Source organism: Pelophylax lessonae (assembly GCF_965119305.1).
Source record: "Pelophylax lessonae genome assembly, chromosome: 1".
Taxonomy (NCBI): Eukaryota; Metazoa; Chordata; class Amphibia; order Anura; family Ranidae; genus Pelophylax; species Pelophylax lessonae.
In genome coordinates this window covers 350,123,850-350,139,888 of record NC_138768.1, presented here as the reverse complement: position 1 = coordinate 350,139,888, position 16,039 = coordinate 350,123,850, and positions in this window count along the sequence as shown.

The following is a 16,039-nucleotide window of genomic DNA, read 5'->3' as shown; positions in this document are numbered from 1 at the left end:
CCATTTTGGAAAGCAAACACTCCAACGTATATTCTATGAGGCATTATGGGTCCTTTGAACATGTCATTTTTTTCCACAAGTTTTTGGAAAATGTGGGAAAAAAATAAAAACTTTTTTTTTTTTACACAAATTTGTCAATTTATAGGATATTCCTAACACATAGCATGTACACAGCAAAAATGACACCCCAAAATACATTCTGCCACTCCTCCTGAGTATGGCAATACCACATGTGTGAGACTTTTTCACAGCCTAGCCATATAGAGGGGCCCAACATCCAAGGAGCATCATCATGCATCCTAGCCACTTGCCTAGGCCTATTTTTGACATTTGGTGTTTACAAGCTAAAATCAGTTGTTTTGCTAGAACACTGCTTAGAACCCCCAAACATTATATATTTTTTTTAGCAGAGACCCTAGAGATTAAAATGGAGATTATTGCAATATTTTTTATCACACCGTATTTGCGCAGCGGTCTTCCAAACGCAGTTTTTTTGGAAAAAATTCACTTTTTTTAATTAAAAAATAAGAAACCAGTAAAGTTAGCCCGATTTCTTTCCATAATGTGAAAGATAATGTTACGCCGAGTAAATAGATACCCAACATGTCATGTTTCAAAATTGCGCACGCTCACGGAATGGCGACAAACTTTGGTACTTAAAAATCCCCATAGGCGACAATTTAAAAATTTCTACAGGTTGCCATCTTTGAGTTACAGAGGAGGTCTAGAGCTCAAATTATTCCCCTTGCTCTAACGATCGCGGCGATACCTCACATGTGTGGTTTGAACACCGTTTACATATGTGGGCGGGGTTTCCGTATGCGTCGCTTCTGCGCGAGAGCTAACGGGGACAGGGCGCTTTAATTTTTTTTTTTTTTTTTACTATTTATTTTATTTATTATTTTTTATTTTTACACCGTTTAACAAAAAAAAAATGGATCATTTTTATTTCTATTACAAGAAATGTAAACATTACTTGTAATAGAAAAAGGCACGACAGGACCTCTTTTTTGTGAGATCTGGGGTCAAAAAGTCCTCAGATCTCACAAGTACACTAAAAGATAGAAAAAAAAAAAATTATTATATAAAATGAAAAAAAAAAAAAGGACCTTTAAACCGGTTGCTAGGCAACAACATTTTCCGTAGCTCCGGTCCTCCAAGACCATAGAGTCAAGTGAGGGCAAGCTTGCCCTCACTCGACATCCTGTCTGTGAGGATCCAGGACCGGATCGTTTTCCCCGCTGCCGGCGGGTCCGGTAAGCGGGGAAAAGGACCGGACGCGGCGGGAGGGGGGGGCACCTCTTCCGCCATCCCGGAAGGGTGATCCCACGGCGAATCAACCGCTGGGACCACCCTTATCGGAAAGCCAACCGTCCACCGTTTAAAAAAATACCAGGGTTATGGCAGCTATCTGCTGCCATAACACCGGTATTTAGGTTTAAACGGAGGACGTATATAAACCTTTTTGGACTTGGACATGGTGGCTGTATGAAGGGTGACAGGTACTCGGGTACTTTGTTGGGCAGGTGACAGGCAGGTGACAGGTACTCTGGTACTGATGAGCAGGTGGCAGGTACTCGGGTACTCCGATAGGCAGGTGACAGGTACTCGGGTACTCTGATGGGCAGGTGACAGGCAGGTGATAGGTACTGATGAGTAGTACTGATACTGATAGGTGATACTGTACTGATGGGTACTGGTGATGATCAGTACTGATACGTGATAGGTACTGATGAGTAGTAATGGGTACTGATGAGCAGGCGGCAAGTACTCGGGTACTTCAGGCGTCAGGTACTCTGATGAGCAGGTGGAAGGTACTCGGGTACTCTGATGGGTAGGTGACAGGTACTCGGGTACTCTGATGGGTAGGTGACAGGTACTCAGGTACTCTGATGACGGGTACTCCGTTGACAGGTACTCAAAGTACCCGAGTACCTGTCATCAGAGTACCCGAGTACCTGTCATCAGAGTACCCGAGTACCTGTCATCAGAGTACCCGAGTATCTGTCATCAGAGTACCCGAGTATCCGTCATCAGAGTACCCGAGTATCCGTCATCAGAGTACCCGAGTACCTGTCATCAGAGTACCCGTCATCAGAGTATCCGAGTACCCGTCATCAGAGTACCTGTGTACCCGTCATCAGAGTACCTGCGTACCTGTCATCAGAGTACCCGAGTACCTGTCATCAGAGTACCCAAGTACCTGTCATCAGAGTACCCGAGTACCTGTCATCAGAGTACCCGTCATCAGAGTACCTGAATACCTGTCACCAGCCCATCAGAGTACCCGAATACCTGTCACCAGCCCATCAGAGTACCCGAGTACCTGTCATCAGAGTACCTGATGGGCTAGTGACAGGTGCTCTTTATTGGGTGGGGGGCAATCAGTGTGTTTAGCGTGCACTGTAATCGGTAACTAGCTGTTACCACACTCTCTTCCTCACACAGGATCAGTGTGTGAGGAGGAGAACACGGTGACAGCTAGTTACCGTGTTCTCTGTTGACATTTGTGACCGGCTGTGATTGGACACAGCCGGTCACGTGGTAAAGAGCCAATTTCATTGGCTCTTTACCTAGATCGGGGATCGACTCTGTCCGAGGGACGAGCCTCGTCCCCGATCGCTGCTCTGCGCGCCCCCGGGGGCGCGCATTGCAGAGAGAACGAGCGGCTCGTGCTGGAGCCGCTCATGTGATCGGCTGTGATTGACACAGCCGATCACATGGTAAACAGCCAATTTCTATTGGCTGTTTACCTTGATCAGGGATGGGCTATGTCCGAGGGACGAGCCTCATCTCTGATCGCTGCGCTGCACGCCCCCGGGGGCACGCAGTAGCAGCTAGAGCGGGCGGACGTCATATGACGGCGCCCCGGATCCGTACAACCACTATGCCGACGTCATATTACTATGACTCGGTATGGAAGTGGTTAAAGAGGTTAGGAAGTAATTTATAAACTGGAAGGTATTTTACCCTAATACATAGAATGCAATAAAAGGTAAAAAAAAAAAAAGTTAGACCTCATCTGGAATATGCAGTTCAGTTTTGGGACACCAGTTCTCAAAAAGAATATCAAGTGGGGTACATACTAGTAGTGATGGACGAACATCGGCCGGGTCGGTTCGCGAACGTCAGCCACAATTTTTCTCAAAAGTCCGCGAACCGCGAGTTCGCGGCGGGCCCCATTGATTTTAATGGGAGGCAAACTTTAAAAACCTTTAGGTCATATTTGCAGCCACAAAAGACGTACTAGCTGTGCACAAATAGTCCCAGCACATGGACAATGTCATAACAGAAGTATTGCAATTGGAAAAGTTGCCCTAAATGTATTTTATTATTTTTTTTTACAGCAAAAAAATGTGTTTTTTTTCATAAATCAGCCAGAACTGATATGTCTAATACATATAGGGTCCATTCACACATCTGTAAAATGGGTCCGCATCCATTTCACAATTTGGCGGAACATTTACAGACCCATTGATTTTCAATTCCAGTCTGAAAAATTAGGCATTCACAGGATAAAGAAGTAAGTGTCGGCCATTTCAGGGCACAAAAATTAGCCCACATGCGTTTACCTGATAGCTTAGAACGTTGTATTCTGTGGCTGAAGGTACATTAGGCATTCACAGGATAAAGAAGTAAGTGTTGGCCAGTATTGGCCCCAAAAATTAGCCCACATGGGTTTACCTGACAGCTAAGAATGTAGTATTCTGTGGCTGAAGGTACATTAGGCATTCACAGGATAAAGAAGTAAGTGTCGGCCAGTATAGGCCCCAAAAATTAGCCCACATGGGTTTACCTCACAGCTAAGAATGTAGTATTTGGTGACTGGAGGTACATTACGCATTCACAGGATACCGAAGGAAGTGTCGGCCTGTATAGGCCCCAAAAATTAGCCCACATAAAGAGGCATTCTGACGGGGACACATTGGATATAAAGAGGCACTCTGACAGGGACACACTGTCAGCCTGTGTCCCCCCTCATCCAGCCTGTGTCCCCCCTCATCCAGTCTGTATTCCCCCGTCATTCAGCCCATGTCACTGCTGTCATGCAGCCCGTGTCCCCCACCGTCATTCAGCCTGTGTCCGTGTCCCCATCAGAGTCCTCCTTTACATCCAGTGTGTGCCTGTCAGAGTGCCCCTTTACATCCAGTGTGTCCCCATCAGAGTGCCCCTTTATGTGTCCCGCTCAGAGTTCCCCTTTATTATTCCCGTCAGAGTGCCCCTTTAATACTGCGGTCAGCATTCCCCTTTATTATTCCCATTAGAGTTCCCCTTTAATATTGCGATCAGAGTTCCCCTTTAATATTGCGGTCAGAGTTCCCCTTTAATATTGCGGTCAGAGTGCCCATTTAATATTGCGGTCAGAGTTCCCCTTTATTATTCTGTCAGAGTGCCCCTTTAATACTGCGGTCAGCATTCCCCTTTATTATTCCCATTAGAGTTCCCCTTTAATATTGCGATCAGAGTGCCCCTTTAATATTGCCGTCAGAGTGCCCCTTTAATATTGCCGTCAAAGTGCCCCTTTAATACTGCCGTCAGAGTGCCCCTTTAATACTGCCGTCAGAGTGCCCCTTTATTATTCCCGTGAGAGTGCCCCTTTAATATTGCGGTCAGAGTTCCCCTTTAATATTCCCGTCAGAGTGCCCCTTTAATATTGCGGTCAGAGTTCCCCTTTAATATTGCGGTCAGAGTGCCCCTTTAATATTGCGGTCAGAGTGCCCCTTTAATATTGCGGTCAGAGTGCCCCCTTTAATATTCCTGTCAGAGCTGCAGCAATGCTCAGTCACCACACCTGTCACAATGCTGCACAGTGCACAATAATACTACTAATCCCCTATAATATGCTTTCTACAACGCATATTTTACCGTGGATTGACCCCCTCCCCCCCTATATAGTGCACTGCACAGCAATACCAAAAAATTGCAGCCCTTTAAATGACTTTTGTGGACATTAACAGAGCGATTTGTGTCACTGCAGATGCCGATTTCTAACTGCCCCTAAAGCACAGACTGGATACCTGTCCCTATACTGAAGAGAGACAGGACCTATACCAAAATACCAGCCCTGAAAAGGACTTTTGTGGACATTAACAGAGCGATTTGTGTGACTGCTGCCGATCTCTAACTGCCCCTACAGCACAGACTGGATACCTGCCCCTATACTGAAGAGACTGTAATAGACCTATACCGACATTGCAGCCCTTTAAATGACTTTTGTGGACATTAACAGAGCGATTTGTGTCACTGCGGATGCCGATTTCTAACTGCCCCTAAAGCACAGGCTGGAGACCTGTCCCAATACTGAAGAGAGACTGGACCTATACCAAAATACAGGCCCTGAAAAGGACTTTTGTGGACATTAACAGAGTGATTTGTGTGACTGCTGCTGATCTCTAACTGCCCCTAAAGCACCGACTGGATACCTGCCCTAACCTGAAAAGATACTAGTAGACCTATACCGAAATACCAGCCCTGAAAAGGACTTTTGTGGATCTTCACAGAGCTATTTGTGTCTGGCAATCTCTCCCTCATGAGCACAGGCAACCTCTCCCTACGCTGACAAAATGCGGAATGGGAAATGGCCGACAGCTCAGGTCTATTTATAGGGTAGGGGGCATGTCCATGTGCTGAAATGTTTCAATTGGCTGTCCTGTTCCACCTGACGGCTGTGTAATGGGTCAAAGTTCTTCTGAATGAAAAAGAAAATGGCGGCATGGACATATTCGCGAACATCGGCAAAAGTCCGACTTTTTGCGAATTTGCAAACAAGCAAAATGTGACGCGAACCGACCGCCGGGCGAACCGCAAGGCCATCTCTACACACTAGTAGAAAATCTGCAGAAAATTCCCGTCCGAGGTAAAATCGTACGATTTTCAGCTAGTGTGTACACAACTTTCAGCAGCCGATCCCGACATTTTCAATGAAAAAAAACACCAAACTTTTCATCACCCGTCCTCAGCACGACCAATTTGCATTTAATGTGTACACAGTACGTCCGCAAAACAATTGGCTACGAAAGACCGCGCATGATCGGAAGTTGCTGATGACCCGGAAGTTTATCATAAAAAAAACAACAAAAATTGATAATTCGTATCTATATTCGTTGTATTATTAACTGAGCACCAATTCTCTATCTATCCACACATTCAGATTATTTTTGTATGATTCTTGCGCTGTCATGGGAAGATGTTATTAATATAAATTTAAACATAAATTCTTATCCCTGATGCTGCTTGTATAGTGACTGGTACCTCAGACAGTTTGGTTAATTATTAATGGGGGGAATACTGCGCTTCAAGGATAATATGGAAATAGGTATTTTAATTATAATTATAGTATTAAAATATGTGGAAAAAAGGGGGTGAATAGATCTAGATATTTTTACTAGTAATGGCGGCGATCTGCGATTTTTTGCGGGACTGCGACATTGCGGAGGACAGATCGGACCCCTGACTGACATTTTTGACACTTTTGGGGGGACCAGTGACATTACTACAATAATCAGTGCTAAAAATATGCACTGTTACTGTAATATTGACACTGGCAGGAAAGGGGTTAACACAGTCAGTGATCAAGGGGTTAAATGTGTACCTAGCGGCGTGTTTCTAACTGTGGGGGGGGGAGTGGCTTGTGAAATGATCACAGAGACCTGTGTTCCTATATAGCAGGATCACAGGCACTCTGTGATCATTGCAGAGAGAAGAACGGTCTGCTGTGTTTCAGTGGCGGAGCCAGAGGGTTAGCTGGGGTGTCAATTGACACCCCAGAAAAAGTCCCTGCCACCCCTGTTGCCACCCCGATCCAGGCTGGCAGCGGAGGAATCACAGGCAGTGGTGGGATGGGATCAGCCGGTTCGCAGAACCGGCTGATCCCTCTAAGCTGGCGGCCAGGGTCAGGGAGCAGCAGAACAGTGCGTCCCGAAGCCGAGCCCGCCCATTCTGTGACAATAGCGAATAAAAATTCGCTATTGTCACATGGATCCTCCTCCGGCCAATCAGGGAGCGGGTCCTCCCGCTTCCTGATTGGCCGAATGGCAAATGCCGTGCCATTGGTCGAGGAGGCGCCGGCGGGAGGACTGAGAAGATGCAGGGAGCCGCGGACCGATGATAAGCTGCTGTGATGACCGTCCGTCCGTGAGGTAAGTAAGCCGGTCTCATGGGGGGGGGGGGGGGGGACGCTGGCACTCTGCAATGATTGCGGGCAAATGCTGTGGCACTCTGCAATAATCATTGGGGGCAAGGCTGTCTCACTCTGCAATAATCATTGGGGGCATTGCTGTCTCACTCTGCAATAATCATTGGGGGCATTTCTGTGGCACTCTGCAATAATCATTGGGGGCAAGGCTGTCTCACTGCAATAATCATTGGGGGCAAGGCTGTCTTACTCTGCAATAATCATTGGGGGGCATTGCTGTGGCACTCTGCAATAATCATTGGGGGCAAGGCTGTCTCACTCTGCAATAATCATTGGGGGCATTTCTGTGGCACTCTGCAATAATCATTGGGGGCATTGCTGTGGCACTCTGCAATAATCATTGGGGGCATTGCTGTCTCACTGCAATAATCATTGGGGGCATGGCTGTGGCACTCTGCAATAATCATTGGGGGCATTGCTGTCTCACTCTGCAATAATCATTGGGGGCAAGGCTGTGGCACTCTGCAATAATCATTGGGGGCAAGGCTGTGGCACTCTGCAATAATCATTGGGGGCATTGCTGTGGCACTCTGCAATAATCATTGGGGGCATTGCTGTGGCACTCTGCAATAATCATTGGGGGCAAACCTGTATCCTGTCTGTATCCTCTGATCGCCACCTGTATCCTGTCTGTATCCTCTGATCACCACCACCTGTATCCTGTCTTTACTAGTAATGGCAGCGATCATTAGAGGGACTGCGACATTGCGGTGGACGAATCTGACACTAAATTACACTTTGTATATTGACCCCCCAAAATAATACCTAGCCACCCCTTTGCCACCCCTGTTTTAAAAGTCTAGCTCCGCCACTGCTGTGTTTACAACAGATGACTGTTCTTCTCTCTCAGCAGGGAGTGATTGCGGGTGTCAGACGGCAATCAGAGTTGTCTGCCCGTGCATCGGCATACCCGCTGCCAAGTGGGGGCGGGTGCACGCCGCCAGTGGCGTGCTCTCGCCCCCTAGCTGCAGGCGCGCGATCAAAATATACCTACAAGGTTCACTCAGGAGGGCCTCCCTTCCGCAGGGCGGGAGGTCGGGTAGTGGTTAAAGGCAAAATAAAAGATATACAAATATACAGTACAAGGAGGCTACCATTGCTTACATCTCATTCTACAGAAGCTAGTTACCTGGCTGTCAAGCTGACCCTCTGAGTTGAAAACTATGGGTCACTAAGCCAACCCTTTTCTGACCTGCATGCTAGTTAAGGCTCGGTTCACATATATATGAATTGGATGCATTTTTAACCACATCCAGTTAATTTGCATACCATGTGCATTGGACTGGCTTTCAATGGAGCAGGTTCACACATGTCCGGGGGGCGGCCACAGTCCGTTTCTAAAAAGGGTCCTGTGCGATTTTGGACCCGGTTGTGAATTCCAGTAAAAATTTTCACCTGAACCACACCTAAATCGGTGAACAAAACCGCACCCGGACCCCAGAATACAAACAGCAGCTGGACAAGTGTGAACCCAGCCTAAGGGTCAGGAGAAGGTATTAAAGAAAACCATTATAGTTTGGGTATTTCTTTAAGTTTAAATATTTTTAAGCCTAAGTTTAACCACTTTACCACCGGAGGATTTTCATGCTTTACGTCCAGGCCACTTTTTGCACCTTGGCACTGCGCAAATTTAACTGACAAATGACTGCGCGGTCATGCAACGCCGTACCCAAACAAAATTTACGTCCTTTTTTTCCCACAATCAAAGCTTCCTTTTGGTGGTATTTGATCACCTCTGCGCTTTTCATTTTTTGCAATATTAATAAAAAAAGAGCGAAAATTTTGCGAAAAAATTGACATTTTCTGCTTTGACAGTTAAAAAATATCCAATATATTCAATTTTTGTCATATATTTAGGCCAAAATGTATTTAGCTACATGTCTTTGACAAAAAAATCCTCAATGAGCGTATTTTTAACCGCTTTAAGACCGGAAGATTTTACCCCATTCCTGACAAATCTATATTTTGGCGATTCGGCACTGAGTTATTTTAACGGACAATTGCGCGGTCGTGCGACACTGTACCCAAATTAAATGTATGTCCTTTTTTTCCCCACAAATAGAGCTTTCTTTTGGTGGTATTTGATCACCTGTGCAATTTTTATTTTTTGAAAAAAAAGAGCGACAATTTTGAAAAAAAAAACAATATTTTTTACATTCTGATATACAGTGCCTTGCGAAAGTATTCGGCCCCCTTGAACTTTGCGACCTGTTGCCACATTTCAGACTTCAAACATAAAGATATAAAACTGTAATTTTTTGTGAAGAATCAAAAACAAGTGGGACACAATCATGAAGTGGAACAAAATTTATTGGATATTTCAAACTTTGTTAACAAATAAAAAACTGAAAAATTGGGCGTGCAAAATTATTCAGCCCCTTTACTTTCAGTGCAGCAAACTCTCTACAGAAGTTCAGTGAGGATCTCTGAATGATCCAATGTTGACCTAAATGACTAATGATGATAAATAGAATCCACCTGTGTGTAATCAAGTCTCCGTATAAATGCACCTGCACTGTGATAGCCTCAGAGGTCCGTTTAAAGCGCAGAGAGCATCATGAAGAACAAGGAACACACCAGGCAGGTCCGAGATACTGTTGTGGAGAAGTTTAAAGCCGGATTTGGATACAAAAAGATTTCCCAAGCTTTAAACATCCCAAGGAGCACTGTGCAAGCGATAATATTGAAATGGAAGGAGTATCAGACCACTTCAAATCTACGAAGACCTGGCCGTCCCTCTAAACTTTCAGCTCATAAAAGGAGAAGACTGATCAGAGATGCAGCCAAGAGGCCCATGATCACTCTGGATGAACTGCAGAGATCTACAGCTGAGGTGGAAGACTCTGTCCATATGACAACAATCAGTTGTATACTGCACAAATCTGGCCTTTATGGAAGAGTGGCAAGAAGAAAGCCATTTCTAAACGATATCCATAAAAAGTGTCATTTAATGTTTGCCACAAGCCACCTGGGAGACACACCAAACATGTGGAAGAAGGTGCTCTGGTCAGATGAAACCAAAATCGAACATTTTGGCAACAATGCAAAACATTATATTTGGTGTAAAAGCAACACAGCTCATCACCCTGAACACACCATCCCCACTGTCAAACATGGGGGTGGCAGCATCATGGTTTGGGCCTGCTTTTCTTCAGCAGGGACAGGGAAGATGGTTAAAATTGATGGGAAGATGGATGGAGCCAAATACAGGACCATTCTGGAAGAAAACCTGATGGAGTCTGCAAAAGACCTGAGACTGGGACGGAGATTTGTCTTCCAACAAGACAATGATCCAAAACATAAAGCAAAATCTACAATGGAATGGTTCACAAATAAACATATCCAGGTGTTAGAATGGCCAAGTCAAAGTCCAGACCTGAATCCAATCGAGAATCTGTGGAAAGAACTGAAAACTGCTGTTCACAAACGCTCTCCATCCAACCTCGCTGAGCTCGAGCTGTTTTGCAAGGAGGAATGGGCAAAAATTTCAGTCTCTCAATGTGCAAAACTGATAGAGACATACCCCAAGCGACTTAAAGTTGTAATCGCAGCAAAAGGTGGCGCTACAAAGTATTAACTTAAGGGGACTGAATAATTTTGCATGCCCAATCTTTCAGTTTTTTATTTGTTCCACTTCATGATTGTGTCCCACTTGTTGTTGATTCTTCACAAAAAATTACAGTTTTATATCTTTATGTTTGAAGCCTGAAATGTGGCAAAAGGTCGAAAAGTTCAAGGGGGCCGAATACTTTCTCAAAGCACTGTATAACATTCCCCAAAAAAAATTTAAAAATCAAAATTTTTTAACATTTTAGGCCAATTTGTTTTCTGCTACATATTTTTGGTAAAAAAAAAAAAATCGCAATGGGAAAGATTTGTAATTTTTATTGTTTATTTTTTATAACTAGTAATGGCGGCGATCTGCGATTTTTTTTGCGGGACTGTGACATTGCGGCGGACAGATCGGACCCCTGACTGACATTTTTGACACTTTTGGGGGTACCAGTGACATTACTACAGTAATCAGTGCTACAAATATGCACTATTACTGTAATAATGACACTGGCAGGGAAGGAGTTAACTTTATTGGTGATGAAGGGGTTAAATGTATGCCTCATGCTTACTGACGTGTGTGTGGGGGAGGGGATTGTGTGACACAGACACAGATCACAGGTTCAGCTATGCTGAATCCTGTATCTGTGACTGTCTGTCACAGAGGAGATCCGCCCGCTTTGTTTACACAAGTGGGCGGATTTCCTCACTCGATCCCCGACGATCGGGGAAGAGCGGCGGTGATCCCCGCCTCTCCTCCCCTGGCCCGACTCCCACTGTGTCTGAATACAGTGGGAGCGAGCCTCCGGCGGTGCGCGCGCGACACCAAGAGGGGGCGGGATCCGGCGACGTAGGTCTACGTCGCTGGACGATAACGAGCCACTTTTCCGCAGTACCAGCTCAGTGAGCAGTCGGCAAGTGGTTAAAGAGTAACTCCACTTTTGTTGAGAACAAAACATTCCCTTCTGGGTGATCTCTGTACATTACAAGGATTTGAACAAACCTTTCTGCAGATTCCTATCTTTTGTTATTCTGAAGAAATGTCTGTGTGTTTCTGTGTCCATGTGGAAAGTGTACCTAATGGAAGTGGTTTCATAATTATTAATCAGCTGCTGCACTTGCAGGACTTTATTGGTAGTATCTCACCAAAAATGAAATTTTTACATTGTTTACATTCCTTGTGACAGCAATAAAGGTGATTACAAAAAAAATGAAACAAGTTTAAAATAAATAAAAAATTATTGATTTTAAAAATTGAAAGTCCCCCCCGGTACTTGCACGCAAAGGCGAACGCATTTGTCAGTCCTGCATGTAAACAAATCGCAATCGAAGTATCACCGTGAACGTCAGATCATGGGCAGTAGTTCTAGCACCAGATCTCCTCTGTAAATATAAAGTGGTAACATGTAAAGGCTTTTAAAGCGTTGCCTATGGATAGTAAAATTTGCATTGTTTGTCGCTACTGCACGGGCATGAGCAATTTTAAAGTGTAACATGTTTGGTATCTATTTAATCAGCGAAACATCATCTTGCATCTCCTGTACCATGTTCGCAACCCCTGCACCATGCCCACCACCCCTGCATCTCCTGCACCATGCCGGCAACCCTACATCTCCTGCTGTACTATACCCACAGCCCTGCATCTTCTGTACCATATCTGCAGCCCCTGCACCATGCCCGCAGCCCCTGCATCTCCTGCACCATGCCGGCAAACCCTAAATCTCCTGTACCATGCCTGCAGCCCCTGCATCTCCTGTACCATGCCCAGTGCCCCTGAATCTCCTGCATCTCCTGTACCGTGCCCAGAGCCCCTGCATATTCTGTACCATGTCCGCAGCCCCTGCACCATTCCCGCAGCCCCTGCATCTCCTGCACCATGCCCGCAGTCCCTGCATCTCCTGTACCATGTCCGCAGCCCTTGCATCTCCTGCATCATGCCTGCAGCCCCTGCATCTCCTGTACCATGTCCGCAGCCCCTGCACCATGCCCGCAGCCCCTGCATCTCCTGCATCATGCCCACAGCCCCTGCATCTCCTGCACCATGCCCACAGCTCCTGCATCTCCTGCACCATGCCCGCAGCCCCTGCATCTCCTGCACCATGTCCGTAGCCCCTGCATTTCCTGCACCATGTCCGCAGCCCCTGCATCTCCTGCACCATGTCCGCAGCCCCTGAATCTCCTGCACCATGTCCGCAGCCCCTGCATCTCCTGCACCATGTCCGCAGCCCCTGCATCTCCTGCACCATGTCCACAGCCCCTGCATCTCCTGCACCATGTCCGCAGCCCCTGCATCTCCTGCACCATGTCCGCAGCCCCTGCCTCTCCTGCACCATGTCCACAGCCCCTGCATCTCCTGCACCATGTCCCCAGCCCCTGCATCTCCTGTACCATGTCCCCAGCCCCTGCATCTCCTGTACCATGTCCCCAGCCCCTGCATCTCCTGTACCATGTCTGCAGCCCTTGCATCTCTTGTATCATGTCTGCAGCCCCTGCATCTCCTGTACCATGCTCGCAGCCTCTGACACGTCCTCCTGTATCATGTCCGCGGACTCTTACATCTCCTGTACCATGCCCACACAGCCTATGACCACCTCCTGTACCATGTCCGCACTTTTACCACTTTTAACTGGAATTTATATATAATGTTTGGGGGTTCTATGTAATTTTCTAGCAAAAAAAAAAAATGATTGTTACATGTGAATAAAAAGTGCCAGAAAAAGCCTGGTCCTTAAAGTGATTGCAAAGTCTCGTTTTTTTTTTAAATAACACACGTTATACATACCTGCTCTGTTGCAGTAGATTTGCACAGAGCAGCCCAGATCCTCCTCTTCTCGGGTCCTTCTTCGGTGCTCTTAGCCCCTCCCTCCTGTTGAATGCCCCCAAGGCAAACAGCTTGCTATGGGGGCACCCGAGCCAAGTCACAGCTCTCTTTGTCCATTCAGACAAGGAGCCATGACCCGGCCCGCCCCCTCTCTTTCCTGATTGGCTGACTGACTTTGACAGCAGCGGCAGCCAATCACGCCGCACTACTGTCGTCGCTATTAAGGAGGGGTGTCCTGGGCAGCTGAGACATTCCTGCAACATCGCTGGCTAAAGAGGGGTTTAGGTAGGTATTAGGGGGACTGCTGCACACAGGTTTTTTTTTTTTTTTTTTTTTTTCTTAATGCATAGAATGCATTAAGAGAAAAAAACCTTCTGCCATTTACAACTCCTTTAAGTAGATAAAAAGGAAAAAAGTTCAAACATGATGGTATTGAAACCTGGAAGTTGTTAATGGTGCACTAGATAAATTGTTGTATAGATCACACACAGAAAAGGGAGGTGGTGAGGGGTTAAAGTACAGGTCACATACAGTAGTAGGATGTAGATGTGAGATTAATGTGCTGAATAAGGGAGGTGAAGGGTTAATATACAGGTCACATAACGAGACTGTATGGAGATCAGTTGTACAGGATAGGAGAGGAAGTGAAGAGGTTAAAAAAAAAAATCTAACATTTGGTAAAAATATTTTATTCATCTGCTGCCGCTGACCCATTCATGAATTCCCCATTCATAAATGACTAAAAATTCTTCTCCTTCCTCCACTGAAGGAGGAAGGCGAGAGATCAACAATGTAAACAGTAGTGTGTTTACATGTGTTGCGCTGTGATCTCTGGTCAGCTCAGTACACTAGGTCTGTGAAGCGAGCCATCTAATGATGGCTCACGTAACAACAATAATGGGTGCAACCAGGGCCGTCTTTAATATAGATTGGACCCTGGGCAAACATTTTCTTGGGCCCCCCTGCCCCTGCAATCACAGTACCCCTTATCACATCACAGCGCCCCGTTACATTACAGCCATTTTCACATCACAGTGCCCATTTACACATCATGGTGCTCCTTATTACAGTGCCCAATTACACTTATCACACTGCTACTTTAGGCTCCGTTGACATCTAGGCATTGCAGGTGGAATCGCCTCGATTCTGCCTGCGTTTCCAAATCTCCGCAAATCATGGGATGCCGTTGTGATCCCCATCACTTTTAAGTGCACCCGATTGTGGCGCAATTTTGCCGCGATTGTCACCCTACGAATCACGGTAAAATCACGAAAACATAATCGCAGTATGCCTAGTGCCAAAAAGAACTTCTTTTGGGCGACAGGCGTACCACAATTCTGTTTGCATGATTTTACTGTGATTCGTCGGGTGACAATCGTGGCAAAATTGCACCACAATCGGGGGTGCACTTAAAAGTGATGGGGATCACAATGGCATCCAGCGATTTGGGATTGCAGGCAGAATGGCTGAGATTACGTCTGTGATTCGGGATGCCTAGCTGTGAAAGGAGCCTTACAGATTACAGTACCCCTTATCACAAAGCCCCTTTATACATTACAGTGCCCCTTATCAAAGTGCACCAAACGGATAAAAATTGTTATTCAAAGTGTGACAGCGCTGAAAATTGGCCTGGGCAGGAGGGAGTAAAAGTGCCTGGTACTGATGTGGTTATAACAGAATAGACCCTAGTGGTCTCTTCTGTTATAAATGTCCCCCCTGCCTGCCAGCGATAATGTGATTTGAGGATTTGAGTCACGCATGCGCAGCTCACATAACATTTAGAGAACACTCTGTGTGTTATGGCTATGTCACCCCCGTGCACATGTGCAAGAGTGACGTCACTGCAGCCTGTCCATTCGAGGGGTCAAAGGTTGAGAACCCAGAAAGTAGACTGGGAGAAGAGAGATGTGCCATGGGGTGGAATGAAAGACTCAGTTTGCAGGTACATTTGTCATAATGTGCTAGTATACCGTGCATACTAGCACATTATGACAGACCGGCAGGGGGATCAGAGTTTTTATTTTGTAAAATGACTTTACTACTGCTTTAGGCCTGGCTCACATATATGCAGATTGGCAGCCCACATTTGCACATGCACAGCAGCCTATTCATTTAAATGGACTGTCATACCTGCGTTTCCTGCAGAAAAAAAGATGCATGCATCATTCATTTCTAAAATGTAGTGGCCATGAAATCACTGCTTTTGCGCCATGCGACTTACCTGTGGTTCCTGCATACGCAAATGAACTGTTTTTTAATGTGTGGCCAACGCATCTAAAAATGCAGCATGTTTGCTGATGCAGGAACTGTAGGGAAATCGCATGGTCCAAATGCAGCGATTTTATAATGATGTATGCATCTTTTTTCTGCAGGAAACGCAGGCATGGCAGCCCATTCAAATGAATGGGCTTCTGTGCCCATGCAAACCCGCATACATGTGAACCAGGCCTAAAATAAGCTCATCAAGCAGT